At 28.4% G+C, this 18,909-nt stretch overlaps 1 protein-coding gene across 1 annotated transcript in view; it reads left to right on the top strand.

Moving 5' to 3' along the window:
- Positions 1 to 18,909, top strand: part of LOC103576901 (epidermal growth factor receptor) — a 39,411-nt gene that overhangs the window by 1,375 nt on the left and 19,127 nt on the right. The gene's annotated exons all lie outside the window — the stretch shown is intronic.

The following is an 18,909-nucleotide window of genomic DNA, read 5'->3' as shown; positions in this document are numbered from 1 at the left end:
GAGTCTACTCGACAGCAAAACTCCTCAGAAAGTCTCTTTACTCAACTTTACTTACTATACTCACACACGGGACTCATGCACTCTGGGTCTTGGTCTTGCTCTTGGGACTGAAACAAACTGAGACTGAGTCTGTGAAAACGGTAACTGGGAATAGAAGACGACATAGTGCATCTACCTTGACTCCTCTTTCACTTATTTCTTTTATACACCAGCTGTCTTGCTTTATCCTTTTTATTTCATTTGTTTAGCTTTTATATTATGCTTTTTTTCCTCAATTCGTCAAAGTGTGACTTCTTTTATATTTTAAAATCCTGGACACGGAACTGAAGCTCAAACTCAAGATTGAGGACTGAGGACTCGAGACACAAGACTGGATATGGTTTTATGTTATTGTGTCTTGTGTTAGCTCGCGTATTCTTTGTTCACTTTGCTGTATTATATGTTATGTTTAGTTACAGTCCAGAATATATATATATATATATATATATATATATATATATATATATATATATATAGCACATAGCTAAATGCAACAGATCAGATCAACCCTGGTCGACTGCAACTCGACTAAGTGGCCTGTTTTTAAATTTTTATAAGAATTTCAAACTGTTTTTGATCTAAAGGCAATCAAAAACAAACAAATAATGGGTAGAAAAAGTTTAATTTTCGTGTGGATAAAAACTCAAAAGTCAAAATCTGAGAAAAATGTCTGATTTTGATCTATAGCCGACCAAAATCAGACTAAAAATTATTGGAAACAAGTCTGAAAATAGTATAAATAAGGAAACTTATAGGCAAAACTTGATTGAACTACATGTTAATTAAATTAAAATAAAAGTAAATTTAATTAGAAATAATTTAAAATTTTTAATTGACAAGAAGGGTCTGAACTTTTTTCTCTATTACACTCAAGTCGACGAACGGTACTATCCTCGTTGCACTTGCGCAGAAAATGGAAATTTTGTCCAGGTTTTTCTCTTAAACATATAAATATTATGTACTCGAAGACCGGAACGTTTTTCGCGCAACGAAAATGAAAAAAGTTTGATTTGAAAAGTGACTTAAGGGGTAAATGGGGGTGGGCTGAAATTTTCGACTTGTGAAACATTTCAGATGTTTAGATCCAGTAGATTTTTTACTTTTTATTTGCGTTTCACAAAAAATGTTTCAGTTTTCAGATACATAAAATTTTCTAAAAATGAAAACGTAGATTGCTAGATTATAGAGTAATGCATCGAGCCTCGTTCTAAATTTTATTTTTAAAGGTTTTTTTTTGAGAAAATGCTAATTGTATATCTATATATTAGTCGATTCAAATATGACACTGGTTAGCCGATGTCTAATAATTTTTGGACTTTTTTTTAAAAAATAAATTATGAAAAAAAAAATATTTAAAAAAATTGCACTTGTAGTTTTTTAAATTCCCTACATGTGCATATTTTTAGTTTTTATTTTTTTGTAATTGGTTTATTGAAAAAATAATCCGAAAATTACTAATTGTCTGCTAACTTCAGGATCATATTCAAAGTGTTTTGAATCATTTCAAATAATTTTTCTTAATCATGGTCTTCTTAAAACAGACCACGTTTTTCGACCCATAGGATTAAGAGCTGGAAGATATTTACTCCAGTATGAAAGCAAGTAAAAAATTGAGACTAGATGTAATACAAGTAAAGAGTATGGGTAGTAAATAAAGATGATGATGATGATGAAGAGTAGAGGTGAATGTATGAACAGATGCACTGATGCACTCTTTTAGAAGCTGTGATTGCTGTCGCGAGTGAGGATAGGATAGATATGTAACTCAATTGGTTGGCTACTTGCCCGATGCTAAAGTACATTTACGATAAATCACGATCGTAAAGTCCACTTGACAATTCATAGTTTACAGTATGTTAATATTTATTATTTTTATCTGCGGGTTTTTTTTTTCTTTTATATTTCCTTACTAAAAAGCTTTTTATTTTTTTCTAATTAAAAATATTACACAGAGGATATTGTTCACGCTGTAAATTGAATGCCATTGGTATTAGTCACGTCGATTACATTTATTGTTTAATTGTTAGTAAAGTATATAGATATATATATATATTTATTTAAAAATTATTTATTGTTTGTTTTAATTTGCTATGTGCGTGTAATGTGTAATTAAACAAAAGGATAAGTTTAATCAATAGGGTCTTGGTAAAATAATAATAAACATAAGGCGGTAGTGGATATATGATGATTTGCGGGTACGATGTGTCATCAGTTGTGATCAACGCCGTCATCGAGATTGGTTCAAGTGGTGTTGACCTGGATGAGATCGAGGAGAAGAGACACGATGCTGTTTCGTGGGAACACGTCATATATGTCGAGCATTAAATATCACGTGCTTATATTACTTCTTTATCTACTCGAAAATTTTAATATTATTTCCACTATTTTTTTATCTTCATCAAATAGATTTTGTGTAGTAGCTTTATATTATAATTTAAAAGGATTTTTTTTATTTTGTTGTTGGTTTTGTTAATGAGTTTGGAATTCATGGGAATGGTAGAGCAGTGAATAAGATGTTGATGGACGTTCATTACGAGATTATTAAGTGTGTAAGAGATGAAAGAGCAGAGAAACCGGAGTACTGAGACTTGATCTCGCAGTGTCAGTCTGGTAGAAAGACACGAGAGCCAGTATGCTTTTGTGTATTATCGTGTGTGTTGTGTGAATGATAGGTATGTGTGTAAGAGTGTGCATGCTGAACACAGGGAGCGGCTTTTACACATAATTATTTAATGGACTAATGAAATGATACACCCGCCGAATCTAAGCCACATGTCTTGTCTGATGGTTTAAATTTCATTTATTTTATTGCTCCTTTATTTATAATTAATACAAGTTATTTATTGTTATTAGTGATCGAGGGTGATGAAGGTTTTTTACTTATTTAATATGCCCGGTGAAAGGAAATACCCTTGCACAGATAAACAAGTAACTTGCTAAGTAAATACAAGATTGCATTTAATTTAAATTTAAATCAGGCTGAAGAAAACATGTAAAATGCTAATAAAAATAATGTGGATTCAGTTACTGACGTTGATTTTCTAGACCGCGGTTCGAATCCGGCTCAAGGTTTTTTTTTATTTGAGAAATTTCATTTTTTTATTAAAATCGGCAAATCCTAATTTTGTTTAAGAAAATCTGATGGGTTTCAGTATAAAATGATAAATAATGGTCTTGTACTTCTGTCGCTTCATACTTAATTTTTAAGGCTGGGCAGGACTAATCGAATTTTTGAATTTTTTTTCTAATTACGTCTTGATTAATTATGACACTCAAATGATGAAGATCTTCAGAAAAAAAAATTGTCTTATACATTTTTTTAGAAGCTATAAAAATTTCGGTAATAAGAATTGATAAATAAATTTTTAAAAAAGTAGAATTCAAATTTCGGTCAGTACGGTCCAGCCTTAAGAAGGAAATGACATTCGATTTTACAAATAAATTTAAAACTAAATAACAGTCGTAAAATATAAGTTGATATTTATGATACAAAAATATAGAAAAAAAAAATTTCTTGGCGCAAGAAAAATTTTGCATTATGAACACGCAGAGAATTTTTGAGTAAAGTCACTCATAAAATTTGGTACTGTAAGGACATCCAGAGTGTAACTAAATTTTTACAATGTTGTTAGTAAAAAATGTACTTTATTTACATGCTATCGAGTAGTATATTTTAGTATATGCGTGGAAAAATTTATGATACTGAAGTTAGCCGACATCGAATAATTTTTGAAATTTATTTAAAATTATGAATGATAATAAAAAAATATTTGAAAAAATTGCACTTATAGTTTTTTTAATTTTCCCACATGTGCATATTTTTAGTTTTTTTTTTTTTTAATTTATTCGTTGAAAAAAACAATCCGAAAATTGTTAATTGTCTGCCAACTTCAGAATCATAAAAATTTAAATATTTACCAGATGTCCTCACAGTATCATATTTTTCAGGTAATTTTTACTAAAAATTAGAAATAATTTTTTTTCTGTATATTGACGATAAGCTTCAATTTAAAACCCACCGGTTAATTTAAGTAAAACTAAAATTGTCTCTATAAAAAATGAAATAAATTTTAAAGAAGAAATTTCAATGCTAATATGTAGTAAAAAAAAATTAATTTTTTGAGTTTTATCGAAAATGAAAGGCGGATATCCGAGATATTTTAAAGTGTTTCAAGACTGGTAGAAAAAATTAACATAACGGAAAAATTTAATCCTTGGTTTTAAAGGAAACAAGTTATTATTTCTGCTTAATTATAGGATTTATTTTTCAAGTGATGCTTTAAATATATTTTCTTGTTAAATAATTTAATGGTATTTTTTAGGGGTATATTTAGAGACTAATATACACGCTGAATAAATATTTTAGCAACAGAAATGTCAAATTTTGAATTTCTTATTTTTATACTATTCTCACAAAACCGAGGCACAAAAAATGAAAAGCTTATATCGAAGAATAGACGGGAAGAGACTGCGCTGAAGTCGAATGGTTGAAATATTTTTTTTTCTTCCCCAATGAAAAGGATAGAAGTATCCTCTCTTTCTTCATCAACAAAGTCAAACTGGTTTATCCTGTCCATTATCGTACCTCAATCGCAACTTTGAAAAGTCAAGTGGAAGTGGTGAAAAAAAAAATGAGAAAAATCAAAATTCACTAAATTATTTATTGTGCGATTTTATTTTTTACATACTTCTCAAAATAATTCGATTTATTTTTGCATAACGCATTTTAAAATCAAACTTCAATGTTCTCGTCCATCTCAGGTGTGCAAGGTCTTGGATATTTTTTCTTTACGAATATTTTCTTTTCATTTCATTTCATTTGAAATTTTTTTTAGCTCCAACTAGAAAGACTCCCCCAGTGGTCCATGCCCAGGCTGATCTAGACCATACAGCAGAGATAAATAGGATTGTACAGGTCACCCCCGTCTAACTGAAATCTTCTCGACAGGGCGTCCCTTTTTTTCTCTTTTTTTTACGAAAGCCAAACGAATTCCATTCAGTCATTCACTCTTGTGTTATGTTGTACCTTCGCTAGGTTGCCACATCCTCGTTCCTCAAAAATACCAACTTGCTAAAAATACTTTGAATTTGTATAAAAAAAATATTCAAACCTTCTATAATTTTTTTAAAAATTTATCCCGTTAATTTATAATTTTTTAAAATTTAACTGATTGTAAATATCAACTCATAATTAACGAGTCATTTTATCTGTAAAAAGAGGATGCGTATTCACAAATAATTGTCATCAAAATGATATAGTTTTATTTAGTTATTTAATTAATTAATTTTCATCCGAACATCCGTTAAAAAAATATAATTATTTATCTTTTATTGATAAAATTTTCCCGGTCAATTATTTAAAATTTGAAAAATATTTATAACAAACTATTGAAAAAAATTTATTTTTAATTAAAAAAAAAATATTTATAAAATTTAAATATCAAACTTATTAATTAAATGTCCGACAGTAAAAATAAAAAAATCCGAAACTGAACGGACATAAAAATAAATTTATTCATGATTAAAATTCTTTTTACAAGTTGAAAGGTAAAGGTAAAAGGTAGCATAATAACAATAATAAAAATAAAAAATAAAAAAAACATAAATGGCCTTCAATTAAAATAAAGCCGAGATTTAACAAAACGGAAGTGTCGGATAGATATGATACAACTAAACGCGGCGTTAAACCTGACTTGCTCTTGAACGACGAACAAGTTCAAAGCCCCCTTCTATTACATTACATTTTATTTCATTTCTATATATATATGTATATAATAATAATACCGATACACATGTGTATGTATATCTATATACATTTATTTATAAAAGTCAGAGTAACCCCGAGTCGAGATGAGAGTCAGAGAGACCAGAGACACTTTTATCCTTGCCGATTTAAAAGCTACGGCGACGGATGTTTCTCATCGAATATTTTTATTTTTTATCAACCATTGACACAACTAATCTTCCGTTTAAATTCACAAACATGTTTTCGATTGAAACCGTGTATACATCTTGTATGTATATGTCTCGAGAAAGGGTGAAAGTAAGAGGAAGAAAGAGAAAGAGCAAGAGATTAAATTTTTGAGATCGACAAGACGACAAATTGTGGACAATGTTTTGTGATAATTGTCGGCAATAAAATCCACAATGAGAACTAACAAGATATGAGGATATATTGAATAAGAATTCACTATTTTGTATGTTGTGTTATAAGTTATGTGTTGAATAATATAATCTTTAGCTGCTGTTGGCTCTTTTGTATTTTTATTCAAGGTTTCATGATAACACTCAATACATCGTAATTTAATGTTATACACGCGCAAGACATTCATTTAATTCCCTTTCTAATATATGTTACTTGTTTTCTTCAGTTTGTGGATGAGCTATGTCACTGTCATCTGTACATATATATATATATATATATATATATATATATATATATATATATATATATATATATATATATAGACATTTATGTATATATGTACACACGAGAGTGCGAGACGGTGAAGTTTAATTGAGGTTGATGAGGGGGGCAAGCGTATTGGCCCGGAATTCAATGTGTGATGCTCAAATGATGTTTCACGCTGGTGTATATTCTGTTATTTATATATGTCTTGTATATCATTTTTATTGTGTACTCAAGGAAATCTATTTTCATAAATTACTCATACTTTGTTTTAATTTTTATTTTTTAAGGTAAAAGACCTAATATTCGATCAAGGACTACATGAAAAAAAAAAACTGTTGCTGCAACAGAAATATATCCTCTAGCATGAATTTGATGCTGCACTAAAGTTCTGTACACGGAAAAAACAGATTATTAAAAATTAATAAATAATAGTAGAAAGTGGAATCTGTTATCAATAATTTGTACTGTTATGTGCTTAATACAAAGTAGTTTACTAATTTTTGTAGATTCCGAAAAACTACTATCAATTATTTCAAAAAGTAACTAAAGATTATTACTTTTAGGTATAATACATGACTTTTTAGTGAAAGTTAAGTAATTTATGGCATAATCTATTAAAAAGTAATGATTGGTTAAATTAAGAATTGCTATCTTAGATACTGATTTTTCCAGTCGAAAATTGAAATAAGTGGTAAATAGTAAAATGAAAAATTAGTATACTAGATACTAATTTTTTGCTCATAAAAATACCCAAAATTTTTAACTCTCATTTCATAAATTCAATCCCATTGACTAATAATTTATATAAAATATTATTTATTCGTTATTATAAATTAATTTATTATATAGATTTATCGAATAAGTGGTAAATAATAAAATGAAAAATTCGTGTACTAGATCTTTATATATTAATATGTACGTTTACTAATTTTTCGGTTCCTCATTTTTTAAATTTTTCTGTTTATTTGAATAGTATTAACTGTAGATAGCAATTTATCGATTCTTTTTCAAATTAATTTTAAATACGAAATAACAAATTTTACTCTTGTATGTGTATCAAATTTTAATATCAATAATAGCCATTTTGTAATATATAATAATCCTGGTTTGATATTAGTATCAAATATACTAATTTTCAGTCGAAAATAATCTACTAACTATTAAAATTTTGAGCATCATTTTTTTCCGTGTATCAGCTACAAGACTCGCTTTGTTACAGCTATAAGATCAATCCTGTTGCAGCCATCTGTCTATTTTTGCGGCTGCAACAGGATTGATCTTGTGAATACTACAGGACAAGTCCTGTAGCTCTAATCGAACTGAATCCTGTAGCTGCTACAGTATAATATCCTGTTACAGCAACAGTTCTTTTTTCCCGTGTAGTCCGACAATTCCACGTATTTGTATATCTATATTTATATAATAATATATTTATTTAAATATAAATGTACAAATATATCAAGTGATTGGGTACTAGTCCCTTAGGACTAGGTCTTTTACTTCACATGTATTTTTTTATTCAAACTACATATACTCTGAAAATCTTGAACGGCTTATTTAAAAGTATTAATTAGCATATACTTATATACTTATAGCCTTGAAAAGATAAACGATTTCATGCAAATTACTTAGACAAACTACTGTTATTTTTAGATATTTAAAATTCAGTAAATTTTAATTAATCTATATTTACATAACTTTTTTCAAATTTATATATATTTTTGGTACTTACTGAAAATATATAAATTTGTAAACCTCTGACACGAAATACCGTTCACTGTTTATCTGTATAGACGTACGGAAACACGATAAAATCTATTAAAACACAAAATAAATCGGATTATTTATTTTTGCACCAGCTTCGGAAAACTCTAATGCATAGCCGTATTAAAAATTATTTGATTCCTTGTAATAAAATTACCACTAATAGATTAATAAAAGTTTTAATATCGCCGTCAGCAACATAAATTTTTTACTCATCTCTCAGCAGTCAATGAAACATTTTTTCAAATTTTTTTACTTTACTGACAGACATAAAAAACTGCAATGATTTTCTAGAGAAATCATCAAGGAAAAATAAATATAAATAATTACAATCCTTAGGAGGATAAATATAAAACGAAATGTAATAATAAACAGTTTCAACATTCACATAAACGATAAATAAGAAATACATATATGAAATATTTAAACATTACTCAGAAACTTCTCATCATCTCAAAGATGCATCGGTAGCGTCGAAAGATTGCGTGCAGCGGTTACAGAGAGCGCAAGAACCTTCTTTGATATTGAGTTTCGCATCCATCCTTAGTTCTACTGTACACTATGCACACCATCTACACCATTCCTTCTTTTTTTCTCGTAAATTTTTTTTTTTTTTCACCATTTTTTTACCTCTCATTATTATCATTATTATTATTGTTATTATTCTTTAACCTCCCGCTTCTTGGGTGCATTCTCTCTCTGGCATATTCTATCCCATTCAGGTAAGTAATAACCATGCAGTTTCCCAGCGCGTCTTCAATGGGCGAAGATTGCATGTTCCAAGAGCTCAAGCCAGTCCTTACCAATATATATATATATATATATATTACTCACACAACTAAAATCGTACACACAAATAACACACACGTGCACATCGCTTACTTTCGTGGCTCATTCAACCTCTCTTTATATTCTTTTAACTTATTTTTCCTTTATTTATATATATCCAACTACCAACCGAACCTACCACCATGTCCCACGATGCACCTTATTTCATATTTTTATAAATTATCTGAAACTTAATAGGTATTTCCAAATAACATAAATACAAATACATAATAATTCAAAAAAAAAATAAAAAACAACAATAAGAAATAAACACAAGACTCTTTATACTAGTTATTTCAAGCGCATAGAGAAAATAGTATAAAACTGTATAAGAGACAAAAGCGAAAAAAAAAATAAAAGAACAAGTAGAAGTAGTTTTAGTATAAACTGTGAGTATTAAGTCTTGAAGACTGTAGTTTTACCATACTGGGCATGACTACACCATTGCGTACTCTGTAATGTAGAGTGTAATCTTCAAGATGGGCAATGACACTACTGGATATATAATACCATTACTATTATATATTGGTCTTGTGTAGAGACAAGTTTCAAGAAAAGAGAAACAGCCCAGATATGTCTCTTGAGACAAGGTCGGTATCAGAGTAAAGAGTAAAAGACGATTCCTCCGGTATTGCCGTTTAGTATCTGCGGTCGCGTCTTTTACTTGTTGTCACATATATTTATATTTGTGTGTGTATGTCAATGTTGCAACACACATACAAAGTTACATGTTGTACTGGGGTGAATGTCCAGAGACTGGACGAACAAGTGAACTCGGCCGCTCGCGATCCTGTATTACTCTGGCTTATAGAGTCTGCACGAGTATTGGGTATTACGTATAAATTTATATATTTATTGGGATTGTGTTTACACTTAAAGATTGAATTGTCATCTTGACTTAATTCTTGACAATGTTGTCATCTATAAATTTTATTTGTGAGGACTGAGGAGCGATTGTGTTTTATTGACGTGTGAGTAAATAGATGGATTGATATATTTGTTTGGGATATTTGGCCACCCATCGAGGGTTTTTTGCGTCGAGAGCACTCACCAGCATGTAAAATGAAGAGCCACCTAAAATCTCAGTGCTCTGTAAGGTTGACACAAGAACACCTGGGTATAACGTTACACGTTTCGAGTGCTCAATTCTCTCTTTACTTCTATATACTTGAAACTCCTCTCGGATGTATGGGAACTGGAGATGGGAACGGAAGAGTCGAGAAACCTACTTTGCTTTAGAAAAAATTATCTAGAGTAAACTTAATGGATTTACATAGGTCATTGTTATTTTTTTTTATAGCACTTGAAAATTTATTCATCACTCCTAAACAAATACTTTATTTTTTAAATTTATACCTTATTTGTTACAAATGGAAATTTATGACAGATGCGTTTTCCATTGCGCAACAGGACAATTTTTTTTAGCGCTTCAAATTTCAAGACAAAAAAGAGAAATTGCTTTTGGTATAATTTTTTTTAAAAAGTCACTTAATCATTTTTTTTAAAATTTATTGAATAATTTTTATGAACAGTTGCCTCAATAATGAACCTTGAAATTTTTTTTTCAATTTAAAAAAAATTATTATTTTAATTAAGCAAAAAATTTTTGAAATAGGGGAGAGAGGGGAAAAATGAGCCTTTTTTCTTAAGAGGCCCATTTCGCCCTACTCTCCCCTACTTGTATTACAAATATGTATATTTATATACATCAACCTATAGGCTATAAATTGTAAACAATTTTTTCTTTGTTCATTAAAGCAGAAATTTTTCTCTAAAAAAAAATAAATTAAATAATTTAAAAAAACAATATTTAAATATATATTTTATTTTACAATAGAAATTTATTAATGAAAAAATTTCTTTTTCTTAAGAATAATTCTAAAAGATAAATAAATAAAAAAAAATATATATCAATAGAATATATAAGATAAAACATTAATAAATTAATAATAAAAAAAGACTTAGAAGTTAAAAAAAATTTGAAAGTTATCGGACAAGATAAAATATCATATAAACTATAGTATATAGATTTAACGAGAATATTTTATTATCCAATTAGTAACCAATAAATTGAACATCTGAAGAACAAACAATTTTTTATGACCTCCCACAGTTTCTTAATAAAAAGATAAAAAGTTTTTATCCGCGATTTAAAAGAGTATATATATTAATTCTCATCGTGTTTAGTGTCCATAAAAAAAGACCATCTGTACATTTATACTCGGTAACATATGCCTGAGCTTTTGCGCTCTTTATACATATTTTTTCTTCATCTTTTTTACTCTGCTTCTACATTACGCAGACACTTGTTTACATATCTTATGATGTTTGTTTTCATAGTGACAATATTTGCCATTTAATCACGTCATTAAATTCATTTATCATTTATCCTTTAACAATTATTAATTTACAATTGTAGTAAAATGATAAACTAATTTCCCCTTCTCCTTCTTCATCTTCTCTTGTAATTTATCTCAAAACTAATTTGTAAGACGCCCACGACACATGTCCGAATGATTAATTAACAACCTAATTTCTCACGCTCTAAATCCCAAAACATTTTAAATAATCAAACTTAATATATATATATATATATATTATATATATATATAGCAAATTGTAAATTAAAAATCCATTAAATTTAATTATTTTCTAAAAATAACTGTTTTAAGCTTAATAACGTCATATTAAACTATAAATTAGATATATATTTATCATATATAAAATATGGCACAAAATACAACATACTTATTTTCTCATTTACGTAAAATGTATGAACAAAAAATATCAAATGAAAGGGGGACAAAAAAAAAAGGCACAAAGAAAAAAAAAGTACCAGGTGTATATTTCTGTAGTAAACTATATATAGGTTTTTAACGAGTGAATATTAAAATATATGAGATGAGAGCAGCAGCAGCAGTAGCAGAAGTAGAAGTAGAACCAGAACCAGAACCCGGAAGCAGGATCTCCTCACAAGGACGCGCGTCCTGTCCCGAAGACCTCTTCTTTTTCGAACAGAACAACTCATATCGGCTTTCCCCACCCTCTTTCCTCATCTCTTCCGTTCACATGTTTTAAACCAGCTGCCTATGCTATATTATTAAATACACTAAATAAAACTATACAACACTTAAAGACTACACCAGCTCTTCTCCAAAATTAGGGCTAGTATTTTTAGGAAAAATTAAATCGACTAACCAATTGCACCATTTGTCCCGCTAAGATAGACCAGACCACTGACCACAAATCTTGTGGGAAAAAAAAAAACTTGCACCTTTTTCCGGCAAATGTTCAGCACCCTGAGAGATATTATAATTAAATTATTTTTGTTTCTCGTTTTCTTTTTATTTATTTTCCTTTAAGCTGAGAAAATTTTTAATAAATGTTGCCATCGTGGGAGAAATCCTAGGTTTAGTATGTATCATTTTTCATATATTGATAGTCTATTCCTATTGTGCGAGGGTAGCAGTAGCAGTCATGTGTTATTCAGACAGAGATCTCACCCTTATATTCTTTCATTTATTATATACAGACTCCCTACGATTGTAAGATCATACCTGCAGGTCTTGGGATGGAGATCATCCCACGCTCTAGTATATATGACGAGCAGGTGTTGAAATTTTCTCTTAGCCGTGAGATGCTTATATAGACTATCGATATGCATTTTCTATAAACATATTCTTTCTTTATTATATTTAGTATTATTTTTTATCGATACTTTCAGCGAGTCTATAAAGAAGGATTAGTTTAGATAGGTCTAAGTATTGTTTGCTTGTTACCTGGGTACTTTACTTTAACTTTTATTTATCAAACTACAATTTAAACATTTGCATTAAAAAAATTATCAACTATTTGTTCTTTGATTAACTTGTAGATTGTACACGGAAAAGAATGTGCTCAAAATTTTAATAGTTTGTAGTTTATTTTCGAGTTAAAATTAGTATATTCGATACTAATTTCAAACCAGGATCATTATATATACTACAAAATGGCTACTATTCATATTAAAATTTGATACACTTAGAAGAGCAAAATTTGTAATTTCGTATTTAAAATTAATATGAAAAAGAATCGATAAATTGCTATCTACAGTTATTACTATTCAAACAAACAGAAAAATTTTAAAAATGAGGAACTGAAAAATTAGTAAACGTACATATTAATATATAAAGATCTAGTACACGAATTTTTCATTTTATTATTTACCACTTATTCGATATATCTATATAATAAATTAATTTATAATAACGAATAAATAATATTTTATATAAATTATTAGTCAATGGGATTGAATTTATAAAATGAGAGTTAAAAATTTTGGGTATTTTTATGAGCAAAAAATCAGTATCTAGTATACTAATTTTTCATTTTATTATTTACCACTTATTCGATTTATGTATATTGTAAATTAATTTATAATGATGAACAAATGATATTTTAAGCTAATAATTGATCAGTGTTATCGAATTTATAAAATAAAAGTTTGTAACTTCTTCAATTTTCGGCTGGAAAAATCAGTATTTAAGATAGCAGTTCTTAATTTTACCAATCATACTTTTTAATAGATTCTGCCATAAATTAATTAACTTTCACTAAAAAGTCATGTATTATACCTAAAAGTAATAATATTTAGTTACTTTTTGAAATAATTGATAGTAGTTTTTCGGAATTTACAAAAATTAGTAATCTACTTTACATTAAGCACATAATAATACTAATTATTGATAACAGATTCCACTTTTTACTATTATTTATTAATTTTTAATATTCTGTTTTTTCCGTGTAGAAACTCAATGGCAACAAAAAATTTCCCAGCCTTTATCTCTTTTTTTTTTTTTCAATTAAAAATAGAAAATTTTCCATTAAAGTCCTAGTATTAAAATAATACGTTCAATGTTAAGATTAAAAACTTAATGGGTGAGTCGGCTAACGGAAGTTCCCGGTTCGATTCCAGGCTGCGGTTTTTTATCACTTTGTAAATATTAAATACCCCCAAAGTATTCAAATAAAAATGATAATAAATATATCATTTATTTTCGAAACTCAGTTTTTATGGAATTCTAACGGTTGGAAAAAACAAACATTATATGTCTATTTGTTTATAAGATATTTAAAACCTGTAATATTCCGACATTTACTTAAATGAAACAAGACAGTGATATTTATTATTTGAATGCACTGAGCTATTAAATTCTCTCACAGCATTAATACTAAACAACACAACATAATCAAGTCGACTTTCTACTCAACTCTTAACTTGTATTATATTGAATGGGACGCTGCAAGGCATCTTTTTTCTCATCACCACATGGCCAACGCTACCCACTTCTCAGCATATGTTTAAGACCCTATACACTTATTTATTCTCTATGTCATATAATATAATACTCTAGCCAACTCTTATAAATCCTATTCTCTCACGCCTTCTACCTTACATCCACTCAATATTTTTTTCGCGAAACAAGAAATCGACCGAGCAAACTAAAGCCAAATTAAATAATTCGATTTCTCCTATCAATTGGATTTCAAAATGTAAAACAGGGAGTGAAAGGACTTATGAGTTATGATGTTTTTTAAGTTATTTTTTTTTAACAATGCAACAAATAATTACAAGGAAATTAAACAATAAAAATACATGATCGCGGAATAAAAAGTTAATACGTAATATCAGCATTAAAAACTTTCTCTTTTACATTTTTCAACTGCAAGTGCAGTCTATTTACTGCATATATATATAAACACATATTTTACATAATTGTGCAACTTTAAATAACCGATAAAGCAGGAATTTTTGTGTGACAGTCGGTAACACAGTTCACAATTTGCCCAGTGGAGAGCAAACTCTTCTTTACTGGCGGGAAAATTCTGTTTTATCAACCTGCGATAAAGAGGTCGATTATTGGTAAAAATTTCGATTCTGGAAAAAATTTCAGTGTAATTTTTATATATGGAAATAAAATTAAATGAAAAAAGGAAATTATTTGAAATAAATTTTCCTGCAAGGTTGTGAAGATGAATAACTCGGTGTTTATTTCCGTACATTCTGGAATTCCGTACATTAAATGCTCTGCCGTTATTCTTGAGTAAATGTAGTAGTGGAGATAGAGTAAGAAGTAAAGAGAAGAGTAAGGAGTGAAGTAAAGTATTCGTTGTTGGCCAGCGTTGAAGGTCGACGGCCTTCATCAGGATCAAGACCTCGGTGTAGCCAGTATCCAGTACATATCACCTAGCAAAAAGGAATCTCTTGAGCCAGGAATTCAATAAACATCAATATACCTCTATCCATTTTCTTCTTTTATTTTTGCAGATAACTTTTATCAATCTGAAAATAACATATATGTCAATGCAAATTTATATATTTAATTTGTGCAACCAGTCCAGAGTAGATTATTTAGTAGACATTTTAAAAATTTTAAATTTATTTAAATTCGTTAAAATAATGATAGGTATCGAAGGTGATGTGACTATATGACCTGGTGAAAATTACATTAATTACTATTCCAGATGAAGTATTGTTAAGTCATGAAAGGGGGCTTCATTAAAATTCTTACGGTCGTTTTAAAATTCACCGAGAATTATATCGCATTCGTATCAAACCGCGTGTATAGTGACCATGACTCGACGCGTTTTTTATTTTACTTCTCTTTCTTATTGTATACATATTTTAAACATCTATATATGTATATACATATACATTTATATATTTTTTATCTTTTAAATTAAATTGAAACATTCTGAACATGCAATCAAAATCTGTCTATCAATCCATGATTGATTTTCCATCACAAAACAACAAAAACAATCTAATACATCTGATAATATCTTCCAAATGATTAATCACTAAAATAATATTTTTTATCATAATATTAAATATTTTTTTTTATCTGTTTCAGGTGAGTCGAAAATTTATAAATCAGGATGACAAATATGGCGCTTACACAATGGCAAGTAATTACTATAAAAAAAACCTCTTTTTTGAAAATCGGGGTTATCTGACATAAATTTTGAAAATTCGTAAGATAAAAAATTCAAATTATACATTTGTTGGGAAAAGCACTTTATTAATGTGGCAGTAAGTAATAAAAACAAAAATTGCATTTACTCGGAAAAAAAAATTCGTTCTAGAAATGTTTCAAAAAAATTCATATATAAACTCATAAATTTGAGACTATTCTGAACTTCAAGTTGATAATTTTTGAGGTTTTAAAACATTGAAGGTTACAAAGAATTTTGAACTGCGTATTATACTTTTTAAGAATGTTCTTTTCGATTTTTTTAATAAAAGTTATCCGACAAAAAATTTTGCTGGCTTGAAGAACATCGAAGGGAACTTGTTCTTTTTTTTTGCGCATTCAAATAAACGCGCGAAACTGTTCTTGTTGCACTTGTACAGTAGATGAAGCATTTATCAAAATTTTTCTCGCAATCAAATAGAAATTTTCAATAAATTAAGCCAGGAATCGCTAAGTTATACAGTGCATCGATTTGTACACAAAAAAAAAGTTCTGAACTGAAAATAAATATTCTTGATTCAAGAAAATTTTTTTGAAAATCTCAATTTTTTCGAATAAAGTACAAATCTGACTAAGACCTTTGACTCAAAAAAATCTTGACTTGGTTCCCAAAAAAATTTGTCTTTAAAATATTTTCTTGACTCAAAATAACTTTTTTTTCTGTGCATATCTTGTGAGATCTTTCATTTGCAAAAAAATGAGATAAAATTATATGTCAAATTTTTTATAAGAATTTTCCAAAAACGAGATTTGGAGATTGAAATTTTTGTTCTCTTGAATTTTTTAAAATTCAAAAAATAATCAACTCAGTTGAGAATTGTCTAAAATTTCGAAGTTAACTATTATGAACTTTTTAGGAACAAACTCTTCTTTACATGGTCAGTATTTTTTTGCCGAGGATGAATTACGATTAAAAGTACGTCGTAAGAATAAATGTTTAGTATTGATTTGGATTAATGTATGTTATACATACATATGTATATAGAGTATAAATACTTAGTTGCGAGGATTTATACATATGAGATTGGGTAACGTACCCACTGGCAATTTATTCTCTTTTAAAGCCGAAAGAGAGAGTGGGCCGATAGATTAAACGGACAGATAGTTGTACCGCGGCCGAAAAGTGGTCGAAAAGCATCCTCTCACGTTCGTTCTCGTTTTACAAGTTGTCTTACAAGATTGAGGCAGGGGACCTCCGAGGTCGATAGTAAAACCTCCATCTCGTGGATCCACGGGTTTTATAATACCGTTTTAGTAGAATCACAAAACTTTTATCAATTCAAAAATAACACGAGTTTGTTTCTTCATTTCTTTATTTTCTTATGTACAAAAATTCTTATTAAAAGAGAAAAAAAAATATAAAAAACGTCGTCAATAAATAAAATAACAATATAAATTCAAATTTAAATAATCATCTACTGAAAATAAAATCAAATAAAAAAATTAATGTCAAGTAAAGTACCTATTTTTGTCTGTAAATTTTGTTTACAACATTATTTATAAGTTCATTATTCATGACGAATTTACAGAACAGGTTCTTTGTATAATTGGAAGTGTGGTACAACTTATTTTACAAGCAGTTCCACGTTTTAAAACTACGATACTAAATTATAAATATTATAAATAAACAACTAATACGTAATATATATTAAGTTTTTAATTTTCAAGTTCAATATATAGCGCAAACATTTACTGTAAATATAAATAGGCTTTTATATTTTTTCTTTTATCTTTATCCGTCAATGTACCCAGAATAGTTTTTAAATATTTACTCAAGTATTTAGTAATAAAAATAATATTTTTTATTTTACAGCTCTTATATTTACTATAAATATAAATATTCTTTTTTTCGAGACGAACTCAAATATATTATTTTATAAATTTTATTAATACATAAAAATATTCCCAAGATACTGATGATTTCTATTATCAGATCCTGACTAAGGAGCCTTGAGCGCTTATTCCCATCCGTGATCCAGGATTCCCCGCTGAGCTAAAGGTATTTTTCTCCATCTTTCTTTTATCCCCTCTTTATCATTATTATTATTATTATTATTATTATTATTATTATTATTATTATTAGTTTTCTTTTTTATATTTTTTAAAACATTTAAACAAAACTAACGCGTGTCTTGTGGCGGCAGCGGCAAGTTGGCTCTTCACGATACACCAAAGGAATGGAGAGTATGGGATGTAGAGATGAGAAAAGAAGAAGAAGAGAGAAGAAGAGGAGAAGATTCTTTTGTCTCTGGAGCTAGGTTCTCTTCAGGTAAGATCCTATCTGGCATAAATAATTATCCCTACGGTCTCATAGCGGACCTACTCGCAGTGCAGATGCCGAAAGGATCTGGCATACTCTTTCTCATTCTCTCCTCTCTTCTCTTCAGCATCGTATTCCAAGATGTGAACAATACTAACAATATATGTACATAAGTAAATGTGCTTTTGGGAATCGAGGGAATATTCCAAATTCTCCATTCTTTTATGCCATTTAAATTACAAATTATTCGCTAAATTGTAAACATTTTTTTTCATCCACGTCTCGAAAAATTGAATTTTTATATATACTGTATATTTATTAATTGTTTTATTTATTGCAGATTAATTATTATGTTTTTTTTTAGAAAATTTATTTCAGCTTGCACAAACTTGATTCAAAATTATAAGAATTTTTTTTTAATAATAAAATGTAAGTTTGTTTTCATCATAATTCGTAGAATTATTTTTCGATATTCTAATTATTATTTTTCGAGGAAATATTTTTAATTATTTAAATGATTTATTCATTTTACACTGACTATAGTTAAATTTTTTAATATACTATCAATCATTTCGGCATTATATATATGGATG

The sequence above is a fragment of the Microplitis demolitor genome, chromosome 1 (assembly GCF_026212275.2).
Source record: "Microplitis demolitor isolate Queensland-Clemson2020A chromosome 1, iyMicDemo2.1a, whole genome shotgun sequence".
Lineage (NCBI taxonomy): Eukaryota > Metazoa > Arthropoda > Insecta > Hymenoptera > Braconidae > Microplitis > Microplitis demolitor.
This window is presented reverse-complemented; position numbering and strand designations above follow the sequence as displayed.